We start from the raw sequence: 22848 nt of genomic DNA on the forward strand, positions 1-22848 counted from the left end.
GCAAATGAAAATATGTGAACAAGATCTTAACCAGACCCCTACTAGCCATGACAGGCCTTTCTTCAAACATATCATAAACATGTAATCTACAAGTCTAAACAACATATTTAAGCATACGGTTCTCATACTTATCTGAGAATCACTATGAAGCATTGTTCCCTTATATCATTTGTTACATTATCATCTATTAGGTCAGAGATGAATTTTTCATTCATTCACAAGTAAAAACATGATGAGATCCATACATAGTGACTTCCATAAAACATATACATAACGCGCATAATAGAAACCAAAATACCAAGGAAACCACAACCATATGATCCACATATAAACCAGTATAGTACTCATAGAATTACAAGGAGAATTAACCTCATATTGATGATGCAAAATACAAACCCGGGAGGGGCATAACATGTTCCACCTGACCATAGAATGGCTTAGCCAAATCTCCATCCATTCATCCCCATTCCATATTCTAGGCATGAATGTGGGATCACATAGAACACATCAATCCAAAACTATCAAGGGCTTACACAGGCCAACCACCTTAACCCATCAAATAATGATTCCACCTCATAGTTGAACATCACAAAATCGATCATTAATTTGGTCTCTACCCATGCCTTACAGGGCTCCAGGGTGTTTATTCCAACCAAGGCTTCTAGGAGTATTAGCTCAACCCACAACTTATCCGATCTTCCAGACCATCTTTCCAACCAAGGCTTCTAGGATTAGTAACTCAACCCACGAAGGGTTTCCAAAGTGTTTTTCTAACAAAGGCTTCTATTACTAGTAAATCTACCCAAGCAATTACAGGTCTTCTAGAGTGTTTGTCCAACCAAGTCTTCTTGGAACTAGTAACTAAACCCAAGCTAAAGGAAACATGAGAACCAACCAAAAAATCAAAGAGATAAACCCACAACACCATGGTTATCCAGGAAATGGAAAGGATAGGGAAATTCAAGGTCAATCAAGGTAATCCTCCATGCTAGTGACAAGTCATGACCAATAAACCACATGCATATGCCATGCATGCTAAAACTAGTGAGGAAAACATACATCAAACTCAGTAATTCCAAGAAAAAATTGTTGTAGATGTTGATCCTGATGTCCTGTTGCACTTTCCTACTCTTACTTTTCCTTCTTGCTCCAAAACTCCAAGTATGCCACACCCTCCAAGAGCTCCAAGAAAAAACAGTGTTCAAGAGTTTGAGAGAGAGATGATAGAGAGATAGATCCAAAACTAAACTGGCAAAAGTCTGTGAATTGATCGTCATATTTCTTTTTATCAACGAGGCCTCTATTTTCTTCATTTTGCATTATTGTCCTTCATTTTCCTCCTCACATGCAACATGTGACCTTTCACCTCCCTTTTCTCCTAATTTCCATTATTTTCATAAATAAATGTGCCAAAATGCCATTTTTACTTTCCAAATACTTTGTCATTTGCTTTTCCATTTTCCTTATCCATAATAAGCCAAGAACACCCACTAGGATGTTTTACCCAACATTTAACTCGGGATAAGTGTTCCATTAACCATGGTTATTATTTTTCCTTTACTAACTTTTATTACATGGAATTTTCACGACAGATGTTACAAAATAATAATAATAATAACAACAACATATATTATAGAATGTAAGTAATTTTATAGAAATAAAAATTGAATCTGAATAGAATTTAAATTTTTACCATTACTTTCAATTTTACCATGATTAAACCTAAGATTTCCATACTCATACTGGCAATACCATTAAAATTATTCAGTGTTTAATTGTAATAGTACTATTATAAGCTTGAGATGTTGAACTAATGGGTTGAATTTTAGAATTTTATATTGAATTGTTGGACAAAATCATTCATCCTAAAATGAAATGAAGGTATTACTAAACAAATTGCAAGTTAGTCTATGAATTCTTATGCAACGGTTTGAAATTGTGAAAACACATAAACTTAATAAAGATTTGTAGCAAAAGAAAAGAATGTAGACTTAAAATAGATGCAAGGAAAAGAATGCAAGTGTATAACGGAGTTCACCCCTCTTCGACTGTCTCTGGGTCTACTTCTAGTGTGAATGCTTTATTTAGCTACTGAAATGATTATTTACATCTGTTTACAAGCTCCAACTCGAGAAAACAATCATTCCAATGCTTTCAGAAAGACCAAGTACCCTTGTCTAAGCTCTTGAAACACTCAATTTGGTCTCCAAATGGCCACAATAGTCCCAAAATTGTGTCTCTCTACAACTTAAAACAAATTCGTTCTACAAAATATTCAACAAAACACCATGGATCGATGGTTGGGGGCTCTGGTTATATAGGTGAAGGTTTGGTGTTTGATCCTCAACTTGCACATTTTATTGAGAGATATTAGGGCGGATAATTATTCAATGTGATATGGTAATCCAAATATATATTATGGTGGCATGGGCCACGGACCCACCGCTATTTTAGCACATGATATATGTTATAACCCGCCACTATTTTGACTTTGGTTGGCTATGTTGACGCCACCACTAACCTAGGTTCATGGATAACTATGGGGATATGGTGGAGTCACCAAATATGGTGTTGTCTCGCCATATCCCTTCCCCCAACCATGGTGATAATAATCTTCAAATAAAATGTTTTAGGCAACATATAATAAGAACCTTTAATTCCCTAGTAGTGAGGCAAATGAATTATAAGCAAACGATCTAAGGTTCCGCCTCGGTCGAGTGAAATTCTATAAATTTTGGTTTGACCCATAGGTCCACGTGGCCTCATTGGATGGAATCACATGTCACCCTATGATTGGGCCATGTGGTACCAATACATTGGTCCACATTCCCTCAACCATATAATGTGATTTGTCAAGCTCTGGAAGTGCCACATGTCATTAGGAATTGTGAGCCTAAAACCTTGATTTGACTATTGACCTTCAGAATTGATGATTAACTTTGACGTGTTGACTTTAGAATTTTTTCCTGGTTTGGACCTAAACTTTGACAGGTTGTAAATTTGTCATACAATGTCCTTTTTTCTTCTTCAAGTTGCGTTGGAATTAGAGCAAAGAGAACTATGCATTGAGTCTGCTTTCAACTGCATGTGAGAAATTTGATCTTTTAATATTTTCTAGAATTTTGAGCAACTTTTGGATCCTCCAAAACACTCCTCTACACTAGAAGCTTTTAGACCACCAAAATTTTGGTACTACTCAGAAGATAAGTGAGGATAAATCTCCTTCACTTTCCCAATCTCAATCCATTGTGTTTTTCTTCGATTGGTACCTTTGAGCCCCACACGAAGGTACTCCAAATCACCCCTGCATGAAGTCCTTGTCATCTTGTCAGGAATGGTGTCTTCCTGTAACTCATACATGTATTTTGGATTAAATTCTTGTATGAAAGGTAGATGAATACTTTCCTCTTGATCTATTTGATGTAGGAGCATTCAACAAAAGGAAAATCATTGTATTTTAGTAAACATAGGGGGGTCATGTGTTTTAAGGAAGTTGGTTTCCTAAGTATCAAATTAATGTAATATTTAGGCTTTAAGTGATTAGAATAGGAATAAATTAGATGTGTGAGGATGTTTGTAAATGCTCTCGAATAAAGGAGAACATGAGTGGTTAATAATGACAAGAGAGTTAGATGTCAATTATAACTCTAAAGGTAGTTTCATGATTCGAGGAACTAGAGAGAGGTTTTAGGAATTAATTGAAGTTAGAAGTGGAAATAGAAAACATTTAGGAGTCAATTCAGTAGATATAGGATTTGAACCAGAATTAGTTCAACATAACCTTTCTGGTAAATGTAAGCCTATAGGCAGAGTAAAAAAGGGAGGCCACTGATATCAAAGATCAGGCCTAAGAGATAAAGTGTCTCGACATGTACTCAGTGTTCATATTTATGTAAGGTTTATTCCCAAACTTTATATGTGTGTGTGGAGTGAATATTGAACGATTGAATTACATGTAAATTGCATATTCTATAACAAAGGTTGCAAGCAGAGTTCTGTAGAACACGCATAGGAGAAGAATGATTCGGAGGAATCGCAATTGATCATTGAATCCACTTGAAGGATCAAGAAATGCTCTGAAGTGACATCGATCAAAGGAGCATGCGGAGTTAAGCTCAAGCGAGAATGAATTAAGCAGCAGAAGAGTGTAAGGCGAAACCTTTGGAAATCCCGGAAACCATAGGAACCTAAAGAAATAGCTTCAAAACATAAGTAAACAGAGTAGCAGAGAAGTGAAGTATGGTTGCAAAGTAGCTGTTGGATCTTTAAGAACAATGCCCAGGATTAAATTGCATTGGCGAAACCATTGGAACGATGTCGGAATGACTGAAGGGATGTGGCGATAATGATTTTATGATTGAATGAGGACCGTCGGATTAGAGTTGGGATCGATGGTCGCGATCAAATCGCTGATCACTAATTGCAGAGATCAAAGCGATGGATGATGGATTACCGATAGCTGATATGCGATTACGCGATATCGCTGATCGAAGATCGGAGATATCGGCTTATCAAAATTTGGAGGAGCAGCGATGTGGAGTGACTAAAGGTGTGGACCCAACAATTTTATAGAAGCGGGTGTATACGATTTGAGATCTACTTACGTGCTTCAGAGCGAAGTTTCATGTAATTCCCGTGTATTCCTCCATTGCGTTAAAGTGTTGTGCCCAAGTCTTTTAAGGCTTAAGGTTATTCAAATGCTTTTGATAGTCGCATATCGGAGGGGAAGTGGTGATGAGGCATATATGTGGTGTGCCTTTGAAGGAGTGATACCCGATTGCGATAAAGGTAACCTTGGGATCTGTGGAGAGGCTGTAACAAGGCAGAAAAGGTGTGTTTGTGTATATTTCCTTTGTAAATGAATTATAAAGGATTAGGTGCAGGATGGAAGGTTTTATGTGTTAAAATATATGTAACCAATGTTAAGAGGGGAAGGTTATATATATATATATGTGTGTGTGTGTGTGTGTTTAAAGGGTTAGCGAAGGGTTAATAAGGGTTAATGAAGGGGGAATGAGTCTCGATAAGATGAATTACGATGAAAGGTTAAATAAAGTCATATATGAAGGCTTGAGGGGTGATTAAGTCTTGATAAGTGTATATGGACTGGGTGTTAGCCTATGTTGGCCATCAGGAAATCATTTCGCATAGGGATTGATTAATGGGGCCTAAAACCTTATTAGCTACAGATTTGACTTCTTAGAGAGTTAAAATACTTGGGACTAATGTGCTTATGCATTTTACATGCATATTGTGGGTCTAAGCAGGGGTAACCCTGGCATCACTATTATTATAGGAGGCTCATACAATCTCAAATTTTCAACATTTATAATGGAATATATTTGTATATAAGGAGGAAAATATAATCGAAAAGAATTATTACCAATCTTTTCTAAGATTTGGAATGGAGCATACCAGATCGTTTTGAGATTTTTAGCTTCTCCTTGCAACGTTTCCTTGTTGATGTATAAGAAAACTTAGTCTTCCACCTAAAAATTGTGATCAACACAATGCTTATCATGTCTCACCTTCTAGTTAGCTTGGCTCTTCTCGACTATTTATGTACCATTGATGCACAAACTAAATCTATTCAATGAATTTCTTGGCTTTGTAGACATCACTATGTCCATTCACTTCAATATCTTTCCCAAAGCTTAAATCTAAAGGAGATTTGGGTAAATAACCATAACATGCTTCGAATGGAGATGTTTGGGTTGGTGAATGAGTGGCACGATTGAAGGTATGATGAATGTAGTGTGAGTTCTCATCCTAATTCCTAGGATATTTACCACAATATCCTCATATTAGATGTACCACATTCCTATTCATCAACTCCCTCTAGACATTGGTTTGTGGATGAAATGTTGAGCTCTTCTTTAACTTGGTGTCCATCAATTCCCACATATTTGAAAAAAAATTCCAGAGAAATTGAAAATATCAATTAGATATAATAGATGTTGGTAACCCAAGCGAACCCATACATTTTGAAAGAACAACTGTGTTGTTTGTTTAAAAATGGCGTCTGATTTACAAGGCATTAAGATACACATTTTTCTTAACCTATTGACTACAACATACAAATAATCACGACCTTTCGTAGACATAGGTAATCCCAACTAAAATCTATGGACACACTTTCCCAAGGACATGAAGGAATAGGAAGTGGAGTATATAAACCCAATTGCTTGTTACTTGGCTTACTAGTAGCACACATAGAATATCCTCTTACATATCGTGATAATTTTTCATTCATATGAGGCCCACAACAATACCTCTCCAATTGAGAAATTGTTTTGCCTACACCAAAATGACAAGCAATAAGAGAAGTATGTGTTTCCCTCATAATATTAAGTGTTTTACTTTGTGGAATCCATAACTTGCCAAGATGATATAATAGTTTGGCGTGAACATGATAATCCAATTCTTCAATTTGATTTTTTTTACTCAAAGTTGCATACATATCTTTAAAATATTCATCTTGAGCATATTGTTCAATGTAGCTTTCATGTATGATTAAATATGGTTAAGAATTGTAGAAGCATTGATTATAGGTCTTGATAACATATTGAAGAAAAGGATTTTCAGGAAGGAATTTCACACAATGGCGACCATTGTTTCTTAAGGACGAAGGAATGATCTGAATGGAAAGTGGCATATACCCATGGTATTTATCCACCCATGGTATTCATCCACCCATCCAATATACCCATGGTATTGTAATAGGCATCCACCCATGGTATTTATCAACCCATGGTATTCATTCAGCCATGGAATATACCCATGGTATTGCAAGTGGCATCTAGAAATGGTATTCATGCACCCATCATATTTACCCACCCATGGAATTTACCCGTTGTATTAAAAAAATAAAGACTATAACTAACAAGTCACATTTTGTAAAAGGACAAATTGTCCATCACAGTGTAGCTTCTACTATTATTCTCCATTTTAATAAAAAGTTTCTTGTTATTTTGTTTACTGTATGTTCTCCCTTTTTTTCTTCTGGAATTTTAACTTTTGAGATATTGGGGGCCTTGCCCCAAGATACAATAAAAAAAAATCCCAGATACAACCAAAATCGAAGATTACATTGCTCAAAAACCTTTTTTTATGTAGTTGCACAACTTATCTAACCATTTCCTATGCAAGAGTTGCTTTGACCATTATGGACTGTGCACTCATGCGCTCAAAATACCTTAACGAGGATAAATATAAAAAAGAAAATTCTAAAAGACTTACTTGAGGAATATTTATCAACCATAAGGCCTCGAAATCCTACAATATACTTGGACCTCATTCCTTAAATCATGAATCAAACTACTTCTCTTTATCGAACCCTTATACCCCTTTTTATGGATCTCATCCCTTGAGAAGAGGACCTCAAACCTCCTCCTCTTGGCCTATAAATTCAACACAAACTAGAGGGTAGAAGGGGGACTTCTGAATGTAAGCTTACATTGTTATATTAGGGCTACAAGCTTCTCACCTAAGGGGAGGATTGGAGAACATTGGGAGAAGGCTTACATCATCAAGGCTACGATTGTACTGCTCCTTGTTATTCAAGATTAATATAATCAATTGTTTCTTTCTTATTTTCATCTTTTATAATGCTCTTTAGAAAGATCCTTCATCTCTTGGGTAGTTTATAACTAAATGGTAAATTAATATTATGATGTATGCTATATTGCAATTTTTATTCATTTTGTATTTCACTATTTATATATGTTATGTTTTTACTCTTCCATTTCTATTTATGCAAATCTTCTCTTGAAGTAGCGAGGAATGACTTTAGAAAGCATCGAAAAGATATGCATAAGTCATTTCATAGAAAGGTAAGAGGTCCTTTCACATTTCATACATGATATTCAGGTTATAGATTAAGGAAGGGTAAGAGTTACTTGTATGCTTGTTTCTATATTTGTCTTTGAATCTAGGGAAATCGTTCTTGTCTGCAATAACGATTTCCCTGCCATAACAAGTTGTGGGATGACAAGGAGCTAGAGGTGAAGAGGAAGCTCAGGTATTATATGGAGGTGAAGGACCTAGCTCTTCATATCCAACATAGATCCTTCTTAAGTACATATCTAACATGAGCCGAGAGGGATCAAACTTATTCACGTGCAGACTTCTTTAGAGTCCAAAATACAATATGTAATTTTTCATTCTTTAAATTATATTTTTTAATGCTAAATAGAATATATGTAGGACCAAACAAATGTTTTAACTATAAAAACTTATTTTTTCATGATATATATAGTGTACATTAAAATATTTTACATAACATGTAAATAAATACATTTTGGCAACTCAAATTAAAATCTTATTGAAATATTTTTGAAGAGTATAAGGTTTAAACATCTTACTCACACATTTTTTTTATTTCTAATTACTTTATAAGATATTCATTTTTTTATTACAGCCTACATTATTTTTCTCTTCAGAGCATAATTATTTTTATTTTAAAAGGGCACATGTCAACTTGATGGACATACGGACAAACAAACTTACACATCCCCCTGATACTTGGTTGTAGACTGAACCTCTTGGCTCAACCAGAATTATATTTTTGTCATGACAGGTGCTAAGAAGATGTTTAGCATTACAAAGACAAGCATTAGCTCTCATGTGTTTCTATGTGAAATAGGTGTTGGTTTTCTCTCATGAGTTTCTATGTGAAATAGGTGTTGGTTTATTACAATAATTCCTTGGGATGAAAAAAATTGTTACCTTTGTGATACTAAGAGGGATGAAGGTGGAAAGTACCTTCTTTTGCCTTGTTTGACTTTTACTCACATCCTTTCTCATTTCCAAAGGATTTTCCACACTACCAACGTGCTTTCAACAAAACTATATTGATCTAGGAACGGGTCTTTCCTTTCTCTTTTATTATAGAAATAAAATATTATTAAAGAGTTTTAGTTCATCTTTTATTGTCTTAAGGTCAGATAGACTACATTGGTCTTTCTTCCTTTTCTTCATCACCATCACCATCAGCGCTATCATCATCTATTTTTACTATTATAAATTTTATAATAAATATATATTTTGAAAAATAATATATATATAGCTATAGATATAAATATAGATATAAATATATTATAGTTTCTTAAAATATATAATAAGATAAATTATTAAAATTAAATAATTGTTATTCTAAATTTTTGTTTCGAATATTATAATGTATAAAATATTAGTATAAGATATTTATCTTACATTGTAAAGTTTTATCGTTATAAGTAGTTAATAAATATTTAAATAATATTAGTATTGTAAAATTCACTGTTCAATCATTTATATTAATGTAATATATTAAATAGCTTATTTACTTTAATATAAATATTCAAAATTCTTAATATTGCTAATTTTTATGACGTCCGTGATTAATATCCACTCAGGGTTTTATGAAAACTGATTCCTTTCAATTTTATGTTTTACAGATTCTTGTAATCAATATTTTAACAACTATTATTGTTAACACTTGCTTTTATATTTAGTAGGTTTTAATTCTCTTAAAAAAAAAAGGGTAAACGAGAATCAATTAGATTTTGAAATAAATTATATAGCTATGTATAAAAGAAATCACATCATCACGGAGTTGCTTTATCTTTAAAAAATTAAAATAATATATATTTTATAAAATTTAATTAATTAATTTATTTGTTTTCTTGAAAAAAGTTAGATTGTATTAATATCATATGAGTGCCAATATATATCTCTATAGACTGAAATATCAACCTAATGCCTAGACTTGAGATAGTAAAAATATCCTCCTAATACTTTTACACCTGAAAGCCTAGAGGGAGAAAAAGCTACCAGAACATAATATGATTTGTCTATGTAGTAAGCTTGAAACACAAAAAAAATGACCAAATAAATTGGCCAAAGATAGATAAGTCCTCATTTTCTAAGCATCTTCAGTCAGAAAGTGAGAACATGCACTATGGTGGTAAAATAGTTGCAATATACATACCAAGGGATAGAGATAGACAACAAGATAGATTATGTACCAGGAAGAGAAAAATGCTCAATCTGGTAGGTTGTAGCAGCTAGTTGTATATCCATTTTCCATTTTCCCATTTGGGATAGGATCCCTTTCTTTGACAAAACGTCTGCATGAGTATTTTTTGATCTCTTCACATAATGAATAGAATAATACTTTCTCCTCCTCCAGAAAGAATCAATTATCTTCATCCATCCTATTAGCTTGTGATTTTTTATGGAAATTTTGTGAGTGGCATGATCAATTATAACTTTACAATCACCATAGATCTACAGAGACTGAATATTTAGAAAAATGCTAAAATTAAGAAGCCCTGATAGAGCCATTGCTTCAACTTTGTTGTTTGTTCCCTTTCCACCATTCTAGTAAATGGCAAACCACTGTGCTTCATTCATGACAATATAGATACCATAGGCACACTTACCATTTTGTGCAACCCCATCAAAAAAGACTCTACGAAAGCTCATCTCGCTAATCTTAATATCCTTGGTTTTTATATTTTTATGCTGTATAATCTTGGGAGGAAGAGAGTTATAAAGAGAGATAATATTCTAAAAAACGGACCTATAATCTTCCTTTATGTTTTGGAAAAAATATTTGTTCTTACACTTCTAGATAGACCAGAAAACAAGTTGTGGGATGGGTCTCCATATTGCTTTCTGAGTACTCCACCATTCGAGTGATTCTTTCAGTGAGGAATATATCACAAAACTAAAACCAAAATAGGACGCAAGGTTCCTCCATAGCTGAAGGGTGAAACTGCATTCCAGGAACATGTGATATTTATTTCTCCCTCCGCTTTACATATAAGGCATATTCCCGGTCCAGTCCATTTCCTATTCTACAAACTTTCCATGTAAGATTTTCATTGTGCAAAACTAACCAGGAGAAGATGATGATTTTGTAGGGGCTCCCAGTTTTCCATAATGACAGAGGGAAGATATTGACTGATTGAGAAAGGTGGTTCCTGGTCAGGGTAGAATAGATATCTTTTACACTTACATTTCCCTTCCAACTTTTTCCCTTCCAGGAGAGAAAGTCCTGTGCTTCAGTACGACATATACCCGTGTTCCTCAAGGTCATTGAAATCTTTGTCCATTGAACAACAAAACTTCCTTTTAGGCCCATTTGATAAGCATTTTTCCAAATGGGAAGGGACTCCATGTAAAGATCCACATACGATGGAGAATTTTTATGATTTGAGGTGGTATATTGATATCCTCACCCACTCCAAATATAGGGTCAAAACCTATAAACAACTTGATTTCATTTTGAAGGCTCCAAGAACGGTTTTGGAGAAAAAAAAACTCAATTTTGCGAAAGCTCATCCAGATGGCAAAGCCATGGGAAAACCCTATAGTCCCTTTCTTGTAAAAAAATGTGATATCTTTATTGCCCATATACTTCTTCCTTATGGATCTGCTCCATAAGGAAGAACCACAATTGAATTTAAATTTGCCATCCACGCAGTGGCAATACCATTACACTTATTTAATGTCGAATTGGAATATATTGTTATAAGCTTGAGATGTTGAAGTAATCAATTGAATTTTAGTGTCTTATACTGAGCGGTTGGACAAAATCATATATGCAGATTTGTGTGTATTTTCTTTGAGGGAATACGTTCATGTGAAAATGGAAATTATATACACTAAAGGAAAATGTATTCAAATTGTTCAATTGTTTACGAGAATCTACAATATATAGTGATCGATTATGTTTTTAAGATGCACTTTAATGTTAAAATCACTAATTTAAAATTCCTAAATAATCTTACTTGCCCAACAGAAAGATCATTCGGAAACTTCTAATTTATTTTGTCAAAGTAGTTCCGTTGGAATTAGTTATTTGCACCATTTTACCATGAACGCTTAGCATCTTTGCAATAGTGTCTCCCTTTGCCCCAACTATATAGGAAACTGAACAGTACTGGGTTGAGGCATCAATGGATTCTTTGCCCAAGTAACAACAAAATTTGAGGTGTCAAGCCACGTATCATCCAAAAACTATAAAAAATTACAAGAAGTTTTACGTCTTTGAAGTCCTAAAAAGGTCTTTAAGACGAGGAGTCATCAAGAAAAAAAACTTCAAATAGAGAAAAAAAAAAAAAAAAAAAAAAACTTATATTGAGCAATGCAAAGCCAACGTTGGGGAAAATTTCTGTATTAAAAGCCATACCATACCTCTATGCTCGTCTAAAACATTTTCTAAGATATGACTATCCTTTCTCTTTCCAAATGTATTTTCAGGTGTAGTGTTTTGGGTTAGTAAGTTAGGCTAAGCTTTTCACTTGAAATCGAGGGTAGCTCTAATCAAAGAACCCATCAAGAACACTGAACACAAAATACACAGCTTGGTCATTTCATTATCAAGCAAGGATTTTTATACACAGCGGAGAAGTTTCTAGACTCTAGTTGTCAGTGGCTTCTTCAAGATGTTATCTGAAGTCGCCAGAAGTCTCGAAGCCATCTCCTCAACCCTCGAAATGGTTGAGAATTTAATGAGTTTGGTGATTGGAATTAATGTTTCCAACACTCCCCCTTCATTCCAACCATAAGATAAACATAAAAAATATCCTATAGCACAATACATATGACATAGTTGTATTCTTAATTGACATCCGTGCTGGTATAAGTCTCAACCAAGCTTACAACATAATCTCGATTTTCTACAACACATAACTTACTTCTACAAAACTCAAATTTTTCCTTCCCAAGAGGCTTAGTGAATATGTGAGCTACATTCTCATTTTTATTACAATATATTAGGGCAATTTCTTTTGATTTGATCTTTTCTCTTACAAAATGATATTGTTTGTTTATATGCTTTGACCTTGCATGAAATATAGGATTGTTCCCCAATTTGATGGTGCTTTGATTATCACGTCTAATCATTGTAGGTTCTTGTTGACCTTCACCAACATCTTCAAGTATTTTTCTGAGCCATATAGCTTCATAGGTGGCACTACATAATTCTTTATACTTTGCTTCAATTGATGACAAGGAAACTGTTGCATGTTTCTTACTGCTCCATGATATAGATCCTAATCCTATATTGAAGATGTATCCAATGGTGGATTTCCTGTCATCTGGATTTCCGGCCTAGTCAGAATCATAATGACCTGTCAATTCAACATTAAAAGCATTAGTATATTCAATACCAAAGTTGATAGTTCTCTTTAAATATCGATGGACTCTTTTTGCAACTAACCAATGGTTTTCATGACGCTTAGCCATGAATTGACTAATTATGTTTACTGCATAAGCAATGCCTTGTCTACTGGTAGTGAAATAATTCAAACTTCCCACTAATTGTGGATACAATGTTACGTTCACCTCTTTTGTTCCATCATCACTTCTCAATTTGATATTTTGTTCCAATGGAGTACTCACTACTTTATATCCATTCATATGAAATCTCTTTAGTACTTCATTTATATATTTGCTTTGTGTGATTAAGGTTCTTCCATCATCTCTCCATACGTCAAGACCTAGGCAATAGGGCATCTAACCAAGATCCTTCATCTCAAATTCCTGTGATAACTTCATTTTTATATCTATAATCAATTTATCTTCACTCCCTGTTATTATTAGATCATCAACATATATAGAGAGTAATACTATATCCCCATTCATATCTACCTTCACATACAAATTAGGATAATTTTTTCTTTTGTTAAATCCTTGTTGAAAGGAGAATTTATCGATTTTCTCATACCAAGATATAGGTGCCTGTTTTAGTCCATATAAAGCCTTTTCTAACTTACATACAAGATGTACTTGTCCCTTCTTTACAAATCCTTCTGGTTGAACAAGATAAATATTCTCTTTTAAGTCACCATTTAGAAAAACTAACTTCACATCTAGTTGATGTAGCTTCCAATCATATTTAGTTCCCAATGCTATCATTATTCTAATTGTATTCATTTTTGCAAATGGAGCAAAGGTATCTTCATAATCTATACCATCTTTTTATGAATAACCTTTTGCAACCAATCTTCCCTTGTAATTTGCTATGCTACCATCTGTATTAAATTTTGTCTTATACAAATATTTTGATCCTATAGGAACTTTATTTTCAAGTAATTCTATTAATTCCCGAGTTTAATTTTTCATTATAGACTCGTATTCTTCTTTCATAGCTTCCATCCATTCTTTATGATTTTTATCTTGTTCATAATTTAAGGGCTCAAAAACAATCATTACTTGAGACATTAAAGAATAATGTTTATACCTGATAGGTTTCTGAATCTGTCGTGTTGATCTTCTTAGAGGTTCATTACACTATGGAGTACCTTGTCCTCTTCTTATTCTCTGTGGAGCGCCTTCATCAATTCTTTGTGGAGTTTGACTCCTTGACATGTATTCTGAAATTTCCATGTGTTCTTGAGCTTGAGTTGATTCCACAACTTCTTCTTCTTCCTTAAAGTTGTCATACATTATGTTCATCTTCATTTGTTTGTTTATCTGAATGCTCATGAAATATAACATCTCTACTTGCAAATACCTTGTGAGTATTTGGATTATACATTTTACGTGCTTTTTTATCAGTGCAATATCCAATAAAAATACATTTGATGGCTTTGACATCTAACTTTCTCCTATCCTCTTCAAGAATGTGAGCAAATTCCTTGCATCTAGATATCCTTAAATGACTAACTTTAGGTTTAGAACCATAAAATTCTTGAAACAATGTTTTATGCTCAAGTTACTTAGTAGGGCTTCTATTTTTAAGATATACAACTGTATTAATGGCTTCAACCGAAAAACTATTACAAAGTCCTTTATTTTTTAACATACTATGAGCACATTCAATTAATGTTCTATTCTTTCTCTCAGCTATTCCATTTTGCTGAGGTGTATGTGGTACTGTAAATTGTTGTGTAATTTCATTTTGTTTGCAGTATTTGATAAAAGCTCTTGAAGTGTACTCACCACCGTTATCTGATTGAAGAATTTTAATGTGCTTTCATGTTTTCTTTTCAACCATACTCTTGAATTATTTAAAGTATTCAAACACATCACTTTTGTTTCTTATAAAGTACACCCAAGTGTATCTAGTGCTATCATCAATAAATATAAGAAAGTAATATGCTCCACCAAGTGACTTAGTTTGCATTCAACCACATACATCAGTATGCACTAGTTCAAGTATTTCACTTTTGCTTCTATTTTCATGCATAGGAAATTCTTCCCTATGTTGTTTTCCTAATGCACAACCTTCACATTCAAATTTTTCACCATTTATATTTGGAAGACCTTCTACCATCAATTTCTTTTGTAGTAATATTAGGTCATTATGACTTAAGTTTCCATACCTTTGATGCCAATGCTCTATATTTGAGATGCCTGTTGATGCCAAAGCTTGATGCCCATTTGTCATTACATCCAACTTGTATAATCCTCCAACTCTCATTCATTTTGCAACAAACTTGTACTTGTCTTGCACGTTCTATACCAAACAATGTGATTTCAGAAACTCAACTTTTAAATGTTGATCTATAATAGTAAAGACTGAAATTAATTTCTTCTTTAATCCTGGAACATACACCACATTTTGAATTTGTTTTTCTTGTCCATTAGGCATCATAACACTTATATCACCATATCCTTTAATTTCATGTGATCTATTATCTCCTAGATATCAAACCAATCTCTTTTGCATGAAGTGTGTATAGATGCACCAGAATCTATAAACTAGGCATTATCATCATCTGTTTCTGCTGATAAAGCAGCATTGGACACAAACAATTTAAGATTGCGAAAGTCATGACTAGTTGCTTCATCTATATCAACATAATTTCCCGAATTCCTTCTTTGTTTAAATTTATCAGGCCTTCTTTTCATGCAATTCTTAGCAAAATGACCAGGTTTTCCATGGTAATAACACACGTCTTCTCTACTTGATTTGGCCTTTGTCCTTGGTAAAGGTGTACCTTGAAATTATTTTACCCGTGGCTTTTTGCCTTTATTTTTCTCCCACTGTTTGCCTTTGAAGGGTTGCATCCCTTTGGCCATCAATGCTAAATATTAACTGGGAGATTTTTGTTTAAGACTTCTTTTCCGCTCTTCTACCTGCATAAGTACACCTACCAACTCATAAAGAGTAGGAGCCTTCCCTCTAGTTAAAAGACCAGTGATAAAGATTTGATATTCATAAAGAATTCCATTTATTGTCAGAGTAACCAAGTTTGTACTAGATATTGTTTCACCAATGTCACTTAATTTATCCTTTAGATCCTTAATTCTAGAAATAAAATTACTGACACTTTCGTTTTCTTCCATCTTAATTGAAAGAAGCTTACTCTTTAAATACACTATTCGATTTTTAATGTTCGTCTCATACAAATTTTTGAGAGTTTCCCATGTCTCCTTGGATGTTTTGCACTCTCTAATGTGTGGAATAGCGTTGTCCTTAAGGGACATTTGCAAAAGCACCTTCGATTTTTTTCCTGTCGCTCTTAATCTTGAATTGTAGCATCTGTTGCTTGAGGGGATACTGGTTTGACTTCATCTCCAACACAATAATCGATATATTATAGCCTTCCATTAGAGTCTGCAACTTAAACTTCTAATTTTAATAATTTTCACCATCTAACTTGTTAGAATCTCATAAATAAGATTCTGCTAATACATTTTCCATTATCAATAACCTTATGAATCTTTAAATACCAACGACCAAATTTTTCATAAGTTTAATAATTTTTTTTTTTGTTTTTTTTTACTCAATCACAAACACTAACACCTCACCTTTGCAAAACTAATTTTTACTTACTCCTTACCCCTCTATTATTATTATTATTATTATTTCATAATCACAAAAAAGCACAAAGCATAATTGTACGGTTACATCAAGGAATGGATCGTTCCTTCCAAAAACAAATTCTTCGCCTTAAGGATTTCTGAAGAAAAAAAATCATAGAAGGCAGATAGCACAACACACACTTTAGACTTGACCACAACTACTTTTCACAAACGGCATTTAAGATTATTTAACCCTTACAAGAATTTTTTTTATTTTTAAATATGTGAGCACCACTAAAGATCAACGGAAACCGTTCACTATATATGCAACTATCTTCAAAGGAAATATACAACCATATATAGCTATCTTCCCAACGATATAGATCTAACTACAGAAATATACCCCCTCCCTTTTTTCCTAGCATGAGACATGAGCCGCAGACTTCTTGTTTTATGATTCTCTCTTCCAAGCTCTTTCAGTGTTCTGCTGGGCACTTTAATCGACCAACACTTCTGTACATTCAAATCGCTCCTTGAGATCTTACTTTTACAAAGATCAATCTGAGACAACCTTGCCCTCCAACTAGCAACCTTCACCAAAATACACACTGCACACAAAGACTTCTCTGTAACACGCCCTCAACAATTTCTCAAACTCACAGTGAGTTAGATCTCTGGTTGTAGTCTCTACCCAACATCGATTCACTGACACACCTTTGCACGTTCTCTGCAGCTAGAACTCTCATAGTCGCACCACTTGTAGCAAAAGACACACACTTCTGCACACAACACGCTCAAACACCTTCAGTGATCTCAAACTCACACTCTCACCTTTCTCTGATACCAAATCAGAGAACGCAGCAAGAACACTAAACACAAAATACACAGCTTCTTCATTTCATTACCAAGCAAGAATTTTTACACAACGGAAAAGTTTCTGGATTCTGGTTGTCGATGGCATCTTCAAGACACTACCTGAAGTCTCCAGACCATCTCCTAAACTCTCGAGATAATTAAGAATTTAATAAGTTTGGTGATTAAAATTAATGTTTCCAACAACTCTATGCTCTATAACGCAATTTTAACATAACACTATAACGCAATTTTAACATAACACTAGATTTTTCACATTTTTTATTTTTGGCGGCCACTTTTAGCTAACCCTCTTAATATTTGTCGCTGACATGTATGATATCTTTCCAAACTTCCAAATTACAAATTAATCAAAAGTAAAATGATATATTATAATAATTTTATTCTATAGTTCAACTATTAAATTAATGTATATATATTTTAAACAACCTATTAAAAGTGGTTTTGTTATTATGAACATATATTAAAGTGGTGCATTTAATCCCGTCAAGATAATGAATCTGTATTTAACCTATGATATATTTCCAAATTTCCAAATTAATGAAAAGTAAAATGATATATTACAACGATTTTATTCTATAGTTCAGATATTAAATTAATGTATATATATTTTAAACATCCTAGTAAAAGTGGTTTTGTTATTATGAACATATATTAAAGTCGTACATTTAATCCCATCAAGATAATGAATCTGTACACAACCAACAATAATAATAGTTCAGAGCAATACGCTGGACATTAACATCTTGAATTTTCTTTTTCAAGGCTAGCATATACTTATCGTTATGATTATGTGACAAATATAGAAAATTTCTTGCTGTTAGAACTTTGGACACCACATATCTCCACAATGGTATGATATTGTCCACTTTGGGCCTAAGCCCTTATGGATTTGCTTTTGGACTTACCCCAAAAGGCCTCATACCAATGGAGATATTTGTCCATCCTTATATACCCATGATCCTCCCCACTTCTAGTCAATGTGGGACTATTTGGTCATATACCCAACAATCCTCCCCTCGAACAAAGGACCATCGAGCCTCCCCTCAAACGATTATCCATCCGTCCACTCCCAACCAGGATTCTCTGTTCCAATGCGTTGGAAGCACACGCCTTACATGGAGCACCACCTACCTCGAGAGCTTGCTCTATCCCAGGTCAACTCCTCTTCACCGTGTTGGGGCCAGGACACGTCCATGAAGAATCCGGAGCACACCGCCTGTCTAACCGAGCTCATCCACGGATCCCATCGTGATATTACCGGGGCCCACCACCTTCGTTCAACATTCCGAGCATTCATCCACTTGGCTAACTTCGGGGCATGGCTCCGATACCACTTGTTAGAACTCTGGACACCAGATATCTCCACAATGGTATGATATTGTCCACTTTGGGCCTAAGCCCTCATGGATTTGCTTTTGGACTTACCCAAAAGGCCTCATACCAATGGAGATATTTGTCCATCCTTATATACCCATGATCCTCCCCACTTCTAGTCAATGTGGGACTATTTAGTCGTATACCCAACACTTGCTTCCTTTCTGTTTCAATCTTCGACAAGAGATGCATGTATCTCGTTCATCGTGTGAGACAGAGATGTACGCCTTCACATTGCTTACGATGACAGTCAATTCGACGGAAACTTATTATAGCGAAAGCGATCGTACAATTAAACGTATATGGAGTCCAGGATTTAGTGCATAACAATGCTATACAGGCTGTGAAAGTTGTCTAGGTTGCCCTAAACTATTAGTGATGATCACGATCCATATCTTTCGTTTTAATGGTAGCTGTGCATTGCTGCAGTATTTTCCCACCCCAATTTCGCCGACCATGAGGAAACAACCAAATATATTAACAATCCTATAGGCTGATTGATTTGATCAATTAAACCAACATTCAATATAGAAAATACGAATCTAATCAATGAATATTTCAGTGATATCTTGCCCAGATATTTTCGGTTCGCCATGGAAATACAATGCAAAAGTTGAAATGATAGAAATTGAAGTACAATAATCCGAATGATGGGAAACTATTTTGTAAATATTAAGCCCCTGGTGGATACGGATGAGCTTTTCAGAAAACCAAGAGCTTTAAGAAGATTAATGGACATGGATGAGCATTTCCCCGAACCATGAGCTCTAAGAAGGAGGCAGTTGTGAACCTTATCATACCCATAACTTATCGATTGAGTAGAAGCTGCCAGTGGGATGCCCCTCCTCCATGTCAAGTAGTTGTCAAGATGTATTGTAGGTTTTTTTAAGTAAATATGATGGTGTTGAGCTTAGTAGTGTAAGGATTGAATGTCGTGTGAAAGATTCATGTTGAGTATTTGATATCGTCAAGATTAAAAGTCTTGCCAGAGATTCACGTAGCGTATGAGGGCATCAGGAAAGTTTTATGTAAAAAAGGTTATTTAGTTGTCGTGAGAAGGATAATTTAGTAAAGATTGTGATGTTGTACTCGGTAGTCTACATATCGAATATTTTGTGAGAGATTGATGACGATATTTTGTGTGACCAAGATGCTGTGAGAGATTCAAAGACCGTATTTGATGCCATCAATGAAGGAGCACGTTAGGGAGGTTGTCTCAAGGAGCGTGTGTTTTTTTTCCTCCTTTCGCTTCTTTATTGTTATAAAATTAAAATTTCTTTCCTCTCTTTTTTAATTTTACGAATATATTTGTTTCCGTCGTAGTTTGGATAACTCTTGTGAGCAGTTAATTAATACATAACAACAATGTTGGTGACATGCATATTTTGGTAGTGACATACAATTTGAATAGGTATTTCAAAGGGTAAAGATATGTAATATTTCATCTGAGTATCCTTCCTAATGTGTAAATATGATAAGTTGGGTGATTAGGTTTGCTTTTGATAATATTTGAGTTCATACTTCATCATAATATAAATTAATTGGTTAAAAAATAATAATCTTAACTAATAAATAAATATACTTACTTTTATATTAATTTATAATCAAGGAAAAGGGCAAGAGGAGCCGAGTAAATATTATTTTGTCTCAGACTATAAGTCTTTAGTTGTACAAGTATTAGGTTTATTTCGATTTATGTATTTTATGTTTTATTTATTCCAAATTTTATAAATGAAAAAATATTGTTTAGGTGACTATAGTTGGCATGAGAATGATCGAAAGAAATGCCTAAACTTTGACAAAAATAAGTTATCTATCCATTCTTTATAGCTCATGGCTGGGTATGTTATAGTTGTCATCCATATATGCGAAAATTGCGAAAGTATAAGTAATGGTCGAGTTAAAATTGAGATACCTTAGTTTTGACATTATATACCTTTAGCCAACCCACATGGAGCATTTGCTATTGGTGGGATAGCGAATGGGACTATTTAATATTGAACTATATCTTCCCCCTATATTCTGGAGGAGGGATTAAGTGGGAAGAAAACGTACCGTATTGAATGGTTATAGTGAAAGAATTCTATGATATTTGTTAAGAGGAAAAAATGTTTACATAAAGGGTTTTTCGAAAAATTATAGTTATAGCTATTGAATTTATTTTTATATTTGACAAAGGGTGATAGCGAGGTAGTATTTGTATTCTCATGTAATTGTTATTATTAGTCCATGCTGTCTCGACATGGGACTATAGTAATCGAAAATGGGAGGTTAGTATTAGTTGAGCAGTTTTTTAGTACCAGCGAATCGAATATAATCAAAGTTTTTAGTGACAAAGTGATTTCCTATCTTATTTGGCCTCTTCCCAAGGCGGGGAGGCAAAAACATAGGTTATAATGATTTGTTTCTTTCACATTTTGAAACTATTGTGAAACTACCTAATTCACAACCTAAACTAATGTTGGCATTAGTCGAGGGCATTAAAGGCTAGCTTGGAAAATTGGAAAATGCAGGGACATGAATATTGTGTCTGATAACTATGAAAACTTTCAAGAATATACTATGTTTGATAAGAGAAATATTTGCATTGGCTAGAGCACATGGCAGTTGGCGGTTGCAAAGCACATGCTCCCAGACCACATGGTGGTTGCATGGTTGCATAGCACATGTTGCTAGACCACACGGCGGCTGCATGTACTAGCCATGTTGTATGCAGGGAAGCAACATATCCATAGCCTGATTCTATGCATATCCATAGCCTGTAGAGAGGCTGAATAAATTGCATAAAAGCCAGCAAACATATCACAGCCAGCTCTTGCTCCTCTTGCTTCTCTTGCTACTGTACCTAGAGGAGCTGCTTGTGAAATTTAGATATCCCTGGAGCCTAGAACCAGTATTTGTTCCAGCTAATATAAATTGAATCCATTCCAACGGATATTGATGGTTCTCGTTCTCGCTTTCTCCTTGGCTGCTAGCAAAAAAACTCAAAGGAAGATAGAAAGAATAGCTGCAGACCTGCTTTCTCCTTGGCCGCTGGCAAAAAAACTCAAAGGAAGATAGAAAGAATAGCTGCAGAGCCATAGAGAGCTGAAACTTCTGTGTTGGATCTATGTACTAAGCTATGCTTATACGGAAATCAAATGGAGTAGGAATTAAGGTAGAACAAAGTAAAACATATGAGAAAGAAGGTCAAACCCTGAAGAATTAACTTCGAGAATGTGTAGTTAGACAATTTGTCTTTTCTTCGTAGGTTCCTTGCTCAGAGTCTCATCTCTTTTAAGAAATTTTCTGATTTTTTTTGTGAAATACACAAGATCTACTTCTCCCACTGCAGAAATATTTCCCTTTTACACGTCCACTACCATAGAGTCAAAAGAAACATCACATCATTAGTAAACCGAGACAACACAAAATTTATATATGAAATTACATGCAGGGAATTTATTGGCATCATATGCAATAACCGTAATGGAGATTGATGCGTCCAGACTTTGGAAGAGCCTTCAAGGCCCTTATCTTGCTTTGATTATCGCCCATATCCATTTTAAGCACCATTTTCTGCACACCCATTTTCCCCTAGATGCTCACTTTGTTGGGGCTCCCAATGGAGAGAACTCCTATTTTCCATCCCAACTCTACTCCAGCAAACGCAGTGACTTTGTCCCTCTTTCTTCCAGCAAATGAACCATGAGATTAGAGTCTGATAGGACTTTCTTGAGAGCTCAGGTATGCACTAGAAATGAGGGTTATCGACCAACAGTTTGGGGAGATTATTTTTGATCCTCTGCTCTTTAAAAAACTTGGCCCAATATGTACAGGGCTTGGCCCTCCAAAAGATGAATAAACTCGACCACT

Source organism: Pinus tabuliformis, chromosome 2_1, assembly GCF_031772625.1.
Source record: "Pinus tabuliformis cultivar Carrire ecotype Pingquan chromosome 2_1, CPIR1, whole genome shotgun sequence".
NCBI classification, from domain to species: domain Eukaryota; kingdom Viridiplantae; phylum Streptophyta; class Pinopsida; order Pinales; family Pinaceae; genus Pinus; species Pinus tabuliformis.